Source organism: Zingiber officinale, chromosome 5B (genome assembly GCF_018446385.1).
Source record: "Zingiber officinale cultivar Zhangliang chromosome 5B, Zo_v1.1, whole genome shotgun sequence".
Taxonomy (NCBI): Eukaryota; Viridiplantae; Streptophyta; class Magnoliopsida; order Zingiberales; family Zingiberaceae; genus Zingiber; species Zingiber officinale.
Genome location: NC_055995.1, coordinates 32,031,873 through 32,042,713, shown reverse-complemented (window position 1 = coordinate 32,042,713; position 10,841 = coordinate 32,031,873). Strand labels below are relative to the sequence as shown.

The 10,841-nt window shown below is 38.2% G+C and overlaps 1 non-coding gene across 1 annotated transcript; it reads left to right on the top strand.

Moving 5' to 3' along the window:
* The first annotated feature begins 9,787 nt into the window (after positions 1–9,787).
* On the top strand, positions 9,788–9,893 carry LOC121988201. Its single transcript, XR_006113938.1, has one exon. It is a non-coding gene; the product is annotated as a small nucleolar RNA R71 (small nucleolar RNA).
* The last annotated feature ends 948 nt before the right edge of the window (positions 9,894–10,841 follow it).

Below are 10,841 nucleotides of genomic sequence, written 5' to 3'. Positions count from 1 at the left end.
AGGGGGAGAGATAGTGAATTCAGGGGGAGTTATTTAACTCAGGGGGAGAATTAAAAGTCAAATTGCTTGTTTATTTAATTATTGCATATTTTTAACTTATCTTTGAACCTTGGTTGCCAAACATCAAAAAGGGGGAGATTGTTGGTGCAAGATCCACTAGAATCAAACCTAAGTTTTGATGTTGTCAAAGGTTCAAGTTAAGTCTTATTATGATCTAACATGTTGACTAAGTATGCAAGATGTTTACTCAACAGGGAAAGACCTAGTTGGAGGCTAGGTAGGAGAAATCTTAGCAGATCGTGGAACCCAGGTGCAAGTCCAAGAAGGTCGAGGGGACCCGAAGCTTGGCAGTGTGATCGAGAGGTCTGGAGGACCGAAGATCAAGAGAAAAGTCTTGGGGAGCCAATCTAGGCTGAGTGAAAAGTACAAACTAGATCTGGAGGATCAAAGTTTGGCAGGTAGGTTGAGGTAAACAAACTATAGGAGCGACAGTGAGGTCGGGTTCCCGAAGGGAACAACCTTAGGTCACTGATCCAATTGAAAAAACTGGGAAGGTTTCCAAGTTGAGATCAAGACAGTCCTAATGTCTTTATATTACTCATGCATTTTATTACCGTGCTAATCTATGTTTTGTAGGTTATTTTGGCTAACACTGTTTTTGCAGGTCAAACATGATCGGTCGACCGAACCAGAGGATCGGTCGACCAAACCAGGTCAACTCAAAGCTGTAATAAACACAAAACAGACCAAACCAGAGTCCGGTCAAAGCATGATCGGTCGACCGAACAGTAAGATCGGTCGACCGAATAGTAATGACTCAGCACTGCCAGTTCATCAGCACCGTTCAGCAACAAAGGAAAAAGAAGCTGATCGGTCGACCGAACCCGGAGATTGGTCGACCGATCCAATCAGCATTAATGGTGAAATAAATAAAGATCTCAGTAGATTTCAACGAACAAGGAATAAGTTTGTTCGGTCGACCGAACCATTAAATGGCAGTTAATGCAGAAGATTGAGCCCACGTCAGACTCCAGCCAGGAAGGAAGGGAGCGGGTTTGGTCGATCGAATAGTGGGATCGGTCGACCGTGTTGGTTGCTACTCGGAAAACTTAGAGGTTCCACTGTACAAAAATTTTGTACAAAGGTCTGAACCTTTTCCTAGCTACCATGTGTTCTTTTAAATTAAATTTTGGATCGCCTGCGGAACTTAACACGTTTGATCCAAAACTTAATCTATTTGTTCTTTTAGGTTTTGACTTGGATCTCCTGCGGAACTTAACACGTTCGACCCAAGTCACCTTAAGTTATTAATTTCATTAAATATTAATTTCCATAATTGGTTCCCAGTACTGACGTGGCGAGGCACATGACCTTCTTGGATATGGGAGCAACCACCACCGACTAGACAAAACCTTTTATAGAAATCTAATATTTAATTTCCTAAAATAACTTTAGGTTAACCGAAAAGAACAATCAAATCACAAGGAAAAATAAAACAAAAGAACACTACTTCGAAAAACATATTCGAAATACTAGAATCGTAAGCCTCTTGTATTTGGTATTATTTCCAAAAATAACTAGTATGATGCGGAAAGAAAAAAATACTAGTTATACCTTTTAGAAAGACCTCTTGATCTTCTACCGTATTCCTCTTCTAACCTCGGACGTTGTGTGGGCAACGATCTTCCGAGATGAGAATCCACCAAAGCACCTTCTTCTCCTTTCTTCAAGTTTCGGCCAAGCACAAAGCTTCCAAAAGATGAAGATCTTTTTCTACCAACCAAGCTCCAAGGGATACAAGCTTTCTCTCCTTCTTCTTCTTCTTCTCCAAGTAGTATCCGGCCACCACAAGAGCTCCAAGCAAATAGAGAAGGTTCGGCCACCACCAAGAGGAAGAGAGGAAGAGAGGTTGGCCGGCCACAACACCAAGGAAAAGAGGGAGAGAAATAATAGAGGTTGTTCACCATGAAGCCTTCTCTACCCCCTCTTTTATAATCCTTGGTCTTGGCGAATAAGGAAAATTTAATAAAAATTTCCTTAATTCTTTTTCCATTGAAAAGGAAAAATTATTTAATTAAAAATAATTTTCTTTCTCAATTCTATTTGGCCACACCAAAGCTACAAACAAGGAGAGTTTTAATTAATTAAAACTTCCTAATTTGTCTCAGAAATTTATAAAATTTCTTCAATAATTTAATCCCTTCATGATTGGTTTAAAAGGAAATTTAATAAATTAAAATCTTTCTTTTAAACATGTGGATAAAAAGAAAGTTATCTCTAAAATTAAAATCTCTTTTAATCTACAAATAAGGAAAGATATCAAATCTTTTCTCAATCTTTTGTAGAAACTAATAAAGAGAATTATTAATTTTAAACTTTCTTTTAAATCATGAACATGGTTAAAAGGAAAGTTTTCTTAAAATTTAAAATCCTCCTTTAATCAACAAATAAGGAAAGATTTCAAATTTTAAACTCTCTTTAAACATGTAGATGATTTACAAATAAGGAAAGTTTTACCAAAATTAAAACCATCCTTTTAAACTACAAATAAGGAAAGAGATTAATCTCTTCTCTTAATCTTTTGTAGAAAGCTATAAAAGGAAATTTTAATTTTTAAACTCTCTTTAAAATCATGATATCCACATAAGAAATAATTTTAATAAAATCCTTTTAAATATTCTAGTGGTCGGCCACAAGGGACCCAAGCTTTGGCCGGCCACCTACTTGGCGCCCTAGCTTGGGTTCCAAGCTAGCTTGGCCGGCCCCATTGGATGGGTAAGAAGGTGGGTATCGGTGGGTATAAATCTCTATATACTAGAGGCTACGATAGGGACCGAGAGGAGGAATTGGTTTTGGTCTCCCGATGAAATTACGCATGTTCGCCCCAACACACAACTTAATTTCATCAATAATAATTCATTCCACTAAAGAACTATTATTGAACTCCGCACCAATCCCAAATTACATTTTGGGCTCCTTCTTATTATGAGTGTTAGTCTCCCTGTGTTTAAGATATCGAATGTCCACTAATTAAGTGAGTTACTGACAACTCATTTAATTAATATCTAAGTCCAAGAGTAGTACCACTCAACCTTATTATCATGTCGGACTAAGTCCACCTGCAGGGTTTAACATGACAATCCTTATGAGCTCCTCTTGAGGACATTATCAACCTAGTATCTCTAGGACACAGTTTCCTTCTATAATCAACAACACACACTATAAGTGATACCATTTCCCAACTTATCGGGTTTATTGATTTATCGAACTAAATCTCACCCATTGATAAATTAAAGAAATAAATATCAAATATATGTGCTTGTTATTATATTAGGATTAAGAGCATACACTTCCATAATAACTGAGGTCTTTATTCTTTTATAAAGTCAGTATAAAAGGAACGACCTCAAATGGTCCTACTCAATACACTCTAAGTGTACTAGTGTAATTATATAGTTAAGATAAACTAATACCTAATTACACTACGACCTTCCAATGGTTTGTTCCTTTCCATCTTGGTCGTGAGCTACTGTTTATAATTTATAAGGAACCGATAACATGATCTTCTGTATGTAACACCACACACCATGTTATCTATAATATAAATTAATTGAGCAACTACATTTATCATAAATGTAGACATTTGATCAATGTGATTCTTATTTCTAGATTAATGTTTATACCAAAAGCTAGGCTTTTAGTATACACTCTAACAAAGACCTCAGTTATTAATTTTATCTATGTTTTGTAGGTTATTTTGGCTAACACTGTTTTTGCAGGTCAAACATGATCGGTCGACCGAACCAGAGGATCGGTCGACCAAACCAGGTCAACTCAAAGCTGTAATAAACACAAAACAGACCAAACCAGAGTCCGGTCAAAGCATGATCGGTCGACCGAACAGTAAGATCGGTCGACCGAACAGTAATGACTCAGCACTGCCAGTTCATCTGCACCGTTCAGCAACAAAGGAAAAAGAAGCTGATCGGTCGACCGAACCCGGAGATTGGTCGACTGATCCAATCAGCATTAATGGTGAAATAAATAAAGATCTCAGTAGATTTCAACGAACAAGGAATAAGTTTGTTCGGTCGACCGAAAAGTTGGTTCGGTCGACCGAACCATTAAATGGCAGTTAATGCAGAAGATTGAGCCCACGTCAGACTCCAGCCGGGAAGGAAGGGAGCGGGTTTGGTCGATCGAATAGTGGGATCGGTCGACCGAACCTTCAGTACACCTATAAAACGAGGATCGAAGTCTGAGGTAGTACAATACTTTCTTATCCATTCAAGTTCCCCTCTGCAAGCTGCTCGTGCTACGAATTTTCATCATTCTTGCAAAGCTACTCCGTCCGACCGAGCTCCGCCTTTAAATTTCTATTATCGGTATATTTCATTTTTACTACACTTAATTTTATAAGATAGTAGAGTGTTACTATCTTACATCTTTGTACCTGTACAATCTACTTCTTTCCGAAGGTTTCGGAAAGAAGTGTTATAGTGGTTTGCCCATCGGTGCGGTCAAGGACCGCGGGCCTTCGAGTAGGAGTTGAGCTAGGCTCCAAATGAAGTAAACAATCTGTCTCCCTTTTACTTTCCACTGTGCACGACTTTGATTTTAAAAGATAAAGAAAAGTTTTAAAAAGACGCGATATTTACCCGCCCTCTATCGCACTATTCGATCTATCAATAGGCACTTACTTGCCACACACTTGGTTCATATTTCACAATCAACCCAAGGTCTCAAAGGCATGCTCAACCTCAGGAGAAGTTAAGCAGTCATTTCCCCAGTATCCTAACTCGGTCTCAAATGGGTGACTAGCTAGATTCCACTCACAACAACTATTTTTTATATCCCTTATTTATTTATTTTTTCTATTTTTTCACTTTTTTTTTTTCATAAGTATTTGCATTGTGTAAATCTTATTTACAAATTTATTTACATGAGCTTACATGAGTATTTGCATTGTGCAAACCTCAAGAGAAGCATAAATGTTGGGATATTTTGATTTTTCCAAATAAGCTTACATGAGTTGAGCTTCATCCAGTAACCAAAATGAAGTTTGAGAAATCACCATGGAAACCAAGTATTAAACAAACAAGATGAATCATGACTATTTCAATGATATCAACCATTCAAGCATCAAGTATGGGTGTAGTGAAGATAAGATCCTTAAGGTCAAGCCAAGACTAAAACTCATCTCCATATGATACTTAGCTTATTTTATGCTACTCAAGATAGAGAAAAGAAGTTTATTAAGCATACTACTAGCATCATTTAAACATCATGAATCTAGATAATGAACGTGCTAACATTTAATCTTGAAGACAAGAAAATATAAAAGTGAAGTTTTGATATTCTTAAGATGTATGCCACAAGGTTTTCAAAAGACAGTCAAGTGACTATCAAAAATCAAGCAATCAAACCAAGAACAAATGCAAAACAAAAACTAAACATGCAGAAAACAAGCAAAAATTGAAAACTAGAATGCATAAAGAAAAATCAGGTTCGACACCCCCCCAGACTTAAACTTTTCATCGTCCCGATGAAATCAATATGGTGGAGGAGGTGGAGGTGGACGAGGGAAAGGAGGCATACGACGTGGTTGGCCAATGGGAAAACTAGGAAAACCTGGAGTTTTGCTCAGGATTATATGATACTCAAACAAAGCATCAACTTGTTGGCTAGTGACACTCATGCTCTGCATAAAATCTCTCATTCTAGCTTGATCCGTATCATAATCCTGGACAAATTCAGCCACTTGACCTTGAAAATTCCTCATGAATTGAAAATGATTTTGTACCTCTCTAAACTGGTCATTTGATAAAGATAAGCGACCTTCCAACATTTCTCATTGGGAATTTTGCTTCTTATGAAGTGATTCTAGAGATGCACGAAAATCTGAGAAGTCAAATTTGGAGGGACCCGTACCATAGGCAAAAGAATGCCTAGCAGGATTTGGATGACCGGAGGGTTGCGGGTATCCAGATGTCGAGGGCTCAATGTGTGGCTCTGTGTTTCTGGATATGGAAGGAACATTTTCGGGGTCTAAATCAGCGATTACCCAATTAGCCGGGTTGTGAACGGAAGTTCGTTCGGGACAAGGAAGAGGTAAAGGAAAACCATTCCTCCTAGGAAATGTAAAACCATTCTCATCCCGAACAATCATCTTCATAGCAAGACATGCATCCATTTCGATCATATCATTGCCATGAATAACTTCCAACTCATCCAAATCAAGTTCCAAGTTAATGGCTATTTGAGTAATCAAACCACCAAGAACTATTGATCCTGAAGATGCCCTTGCAACTCTCACTAAGGTTTGCAAAAAATGAAAATCGGAGTCAAAATCAACCTTATGTAACATAGCCCATAGAGAATAAAGTTATACTTTTTTAACGACTCCATCACTCTCCCCTCTACCAAAAATAGTTTTTCTCATGACTCGATGTAGATATCTAAAAACAGGGTTTTGCATGTGAGAAGCCTTGGCTCTAGAGGGCTCATAGGGTTGATCTAATCTGGTGATCGAACTCTAAAACTTGTTCCAATTAAACCTAGAATCAAACCTCTGAGATCTACCGGAAGATAATCTAAAACAAGTGTTAAAGTCACAAAATGTCTGTTGAAATTCTTGATTCATTAATCTAAAAGTTACCTTTCCAACATAATCATCCTCATTGGCAAAATGGACATCTAGTGAACTTAGAAACTCCAAAACAAGGCGAGGATAAATAGGTAGATGTGTGTACAAAATATCACTCCAATCCAGGAACCCAATCATCCAATCTATATCATCTCTAATTCTAATCATATCTAAAACGGTTGGGTCCATATACCTAGTACACACGATCTTTCTATTGACAAGAATTGCAAATCTAGTTATTTGATCATCATTTCTAAACACGATATTGAATTTATTGTCATTACCTTCGTCGCGTGAGGTCCTCTTTCCTTTGCCTTTCACCGGTTGTTTCCCTTTATCTTTGGTTGGCTCCTTCCCTTTGTCTCCACTAGATCCACCACCCCCCTTGAGAAGTCTCTTCAAAAGGTTGGACATATTGTCAAGTTTGAGTGGGGAAAATTTATGGTTGGAGAAACTAGATCTTGAAGAAAGAGATCTTGAAGAATAAGATCTTAGAGTTATGAAAGTGGAGATCTTGAGTCTAGGAATCTAGATCTAGATGAAGTTTGTGGAAAAGAAAGAGTTTTAGACCTAGATCTGAGAAGCTTTGGAGAAAAGGTTGAAGAAGAAAGGAGTTTTGGAGAGAAGAGGGTGTTGAGATGAGGGGGAGTGTGGTGAACACGGCTTGAATCTGGCCGTGTATAGGAGACACAGCCTGAATAGTTTTCTCCACACGGGTCGTGTAGATCTACACGCCCCCTCCCTTCTCCCTCTCGGGCTTGCTCACACGGCCGTGCCAATTGGCACGGCCATAACCTTCTTCTCCTCGGCTATCATTGCACGGTCGTGTCTGGGACACGACCTCACCAACTTCCTTCTCTGGAATCAGCACACGACCATGTCGGATGACACGGCCAGTGCATGCTTCTGCACTGATTCCTTTACACGACCGTATGTGAGACATGGCCAAGAAGCTCCCCTCCTCTGGATTCTTCACACGGCCGTGTCTGGGACACGACCATGCACCTTTTCTTCTTTGGGGGCTCAACATGGTCGTGTCATGTCGACACGGCCAGAGCATCTCCCTTCTCTACAGCACATGCCTGGCCATGTATAGCACACGACCATGCTCTATTTTGCTCCAATTGATGATTCTTCTCCTTTATTGCTTCTCCAATACTTTCATGCCCATGAAGAAATCATGGCCAGCTCATGAAAGTGAAATTTCAACCTGAAAACAAAGCAAAATCAAAGTAAAAATACTACTAATGAAAAATAGAAACATGGAATAAAACTAACTAAAAAGAACCCTTGGGTTGCCTCCCAAGAAGCGCTTGTTTAAGGTCTTTAGCTCAACCAATCTAATCAGTCTTTCTCTTTTCCTAGCCCTTGGAGGGCAAACATAGTTTTTATTTTTGTTGGGAGGCCTCCTCCCAACATCTTGCACCACATTATTTTCTTTATTTGGTGGCCTCCCATGGGGATGGAAGTTCCATTCCTCATGTTTATAAATGCTTGCCCTGCTACAAGCATTCAAAAGAGAAGAGACATGGTTAGAGGCATTAGATAAATCATATTCCAACCGTTCCTTATCAATTACCAAAGAAAGTTTATAATTTTTAACGTCTATGATAGCTCCAGATGTAGCAAGGAATGGTCTTCCCAATATGATAGGGATTTTTGGATCCTCCTCCATGTCTAACACAACAAAATCTGTGGGAATTATACTCCCACCTACCTCTACCGACACATCTTCAACAATACCCATAGGGTACCTGCAGGAGTGATCAGCAAGTTGCAGTGCCATAGTAGCAAGTTTAAAGTTTTTGAGACCTAATTTATTACAAATAGAGTAAGGAATGAGGCTAACACTTGCCCCCAAATCACAAAAAGCTTTCTCAATAAATTCAGTTCCTATATTGTAAGGAATATAGAAGCTTCCAGGATCTTTCAACTTTGGGGAAGTGTTCTTTTCCAAAAGAGCACTGCATTCCTCTGTAAGTGCAATGGTCTCTATGTCTCCTTTCCTTCTTTTGTTCGACATGATGTCCTTCAAGAATTTGGCAAACTTGGGCATTTGAAGAATTGCATCAATAAGTGGTACTTCAACATATATTTCTTTCACCTTCTCCAAGAATTTGCCAAACTCTTCATCCTTCTTTAACATAATAAGTCTTTGAGGAAAAGGGATTGCTATACTTTGATGGTTATGTGGAAGAGTCTCTTCAACCTTAGTGATACTCTCCTCATTATCTTGAATCTAATTTTGTGTTGGAGGAGAAAGCTCTTCTTTAGTGTGCATCCCTTTTGGAGTAGTCACTTGGGGATCTCCCAATGTCCGTCCGCTCCTAAGCTCAATTCTATTGTAGTGCTCCATAGGATTAACATCAGGCTTGCCAGGTAGTTGTGTTGGTGCTATAGAAGATGAGGAAGCTAGTTGTAACTATCCAGAATCTTTTGATGTTTATCAGACAATCCATTCTCTAAGTAAGCCTTAAAATATCTTGTTTCATTTCATTCTGATTGGAGATAATTTCTTCAAACATCTTTTCAATTTTAGACATAGGAAAGCCCTAAGAAGATTGTTGTTGTTGAAAATGTTGTTGCCCAAATTGAAAACTAGGTCTTGCCCCCATATATGGTCCTTAATCTTGGTTATTTCTGTAAGAGAAATTGGGATGACTCTTCCATCCAGGGTTGTAGGTACTCGAGTATGGGTTGTTCTTCTTTTGACTGAAACCCATGATTGCATCACATTGTTCCAATTGATTAATTTGTGCAGTTATAGCTCCCAATAGACAAGAGTCATTTAAATGTTTAGAACTTCCACATACTTCACAAGAAGAAACAATAACATTGACTATACTTAAGCTAGCTCCCATATTCTCAAACCTTTTTGTGAGAGCATCCAGTTTTGCAGCCAATAAAGTAACTGCATCTACATCAAACTTCCTTGATGCTTTTGTTGTTGGGTTCACACAAGAATAGCCACCACTTCTTTCATTAGCCCATTGATGGTGATTTTGTGCTATGATTTCAATTATTTCTTCGGCTTCATCCAAACTCTTGTTCATAAGTGCCCCTCCTGCAGTTGAATCAAGAGACACCTTTGTATGATAATTGAAGCCATTATAAAATGTATGTAGCACTAACCACCTTTCCAAACCATGGTGTGGGCATTGTTTGAGCATACTATTGTATCTATCCCAAGCTTCAAATAAAGATTCTGAGTCGGCTTGTTTGAAACTTGCAATAATTTTCCTCATATGAGCCATTTTACTTGGAGGATAGAATTTGTCAAGAAATTGTTGCTCACATTGCTCCTATGTGGTGATGCTATTTGGAGCCAAAGAGTTTAACCATTGCTTAGCTCTATCTCTCAAAGAAAACCCAAATAGTAATAAGCGCACTACCTCAGAAGGAACACCATTCATCTTCATTGTGCCGCATATCTCGTAGAAGACCTCCAAGTGTTGATTTGGGTCTTCATGCGGTCCTCCACCAAACTGATTTTGCTGCACCATAGATATAATTGCAAGTTTGATCTCAAAATTATTTGCTTCAACTGAAGGCCTTGAAATACTAGATCGAAAACCCCTAGCGTAAGGTGTTGCATAATCCTTTAGTGGTCTATTAGCCATGATATAATGTTCTTGTTCTTCTTGTCGTCTTTGCAGAATTTTCTTCTATGAAATGTTCTGTCTATCTCAGGATCTAGAGGAAGAAGTTCTCCTGCAAAGTTAGATCTTCGCATACACAAGAACAAGATTGCAAGATATATATAAAAGAATAAGAAAGAAGTTGAATCAAAGATAAGAAAAATAGAGAAAGAATTAGATTAGAATGTAAGAAATCAAAAGTGCAGAATTAGATTTGCTACAAGTAAGAAGTAGAAAGGAATACAAGAAAAAGTTATGAAATTAGAATTCTAAAAATTAGATTCAACTATGCAAATGAAAAGAAAAGTTATGTTTAGTTTAACTCAATTGATAATCCCTAATGTTATAGTGCAGTCCCCTGCAACGACGCCAAAAACTTGTTAACTCTTCGCAAGTGTACAAAAATGTCGTAAGTATTAATAAAAGATATCGTATCCACAATGACTGGAATAACCACTAAAGACGTCTCAACGCGAGTTAGCTAAACAACTAATCAATGGGTTGACAAGTGTAAAGTAAAACTATGAAAAGTAAGATAGAAAATGAAAGAATAAGAA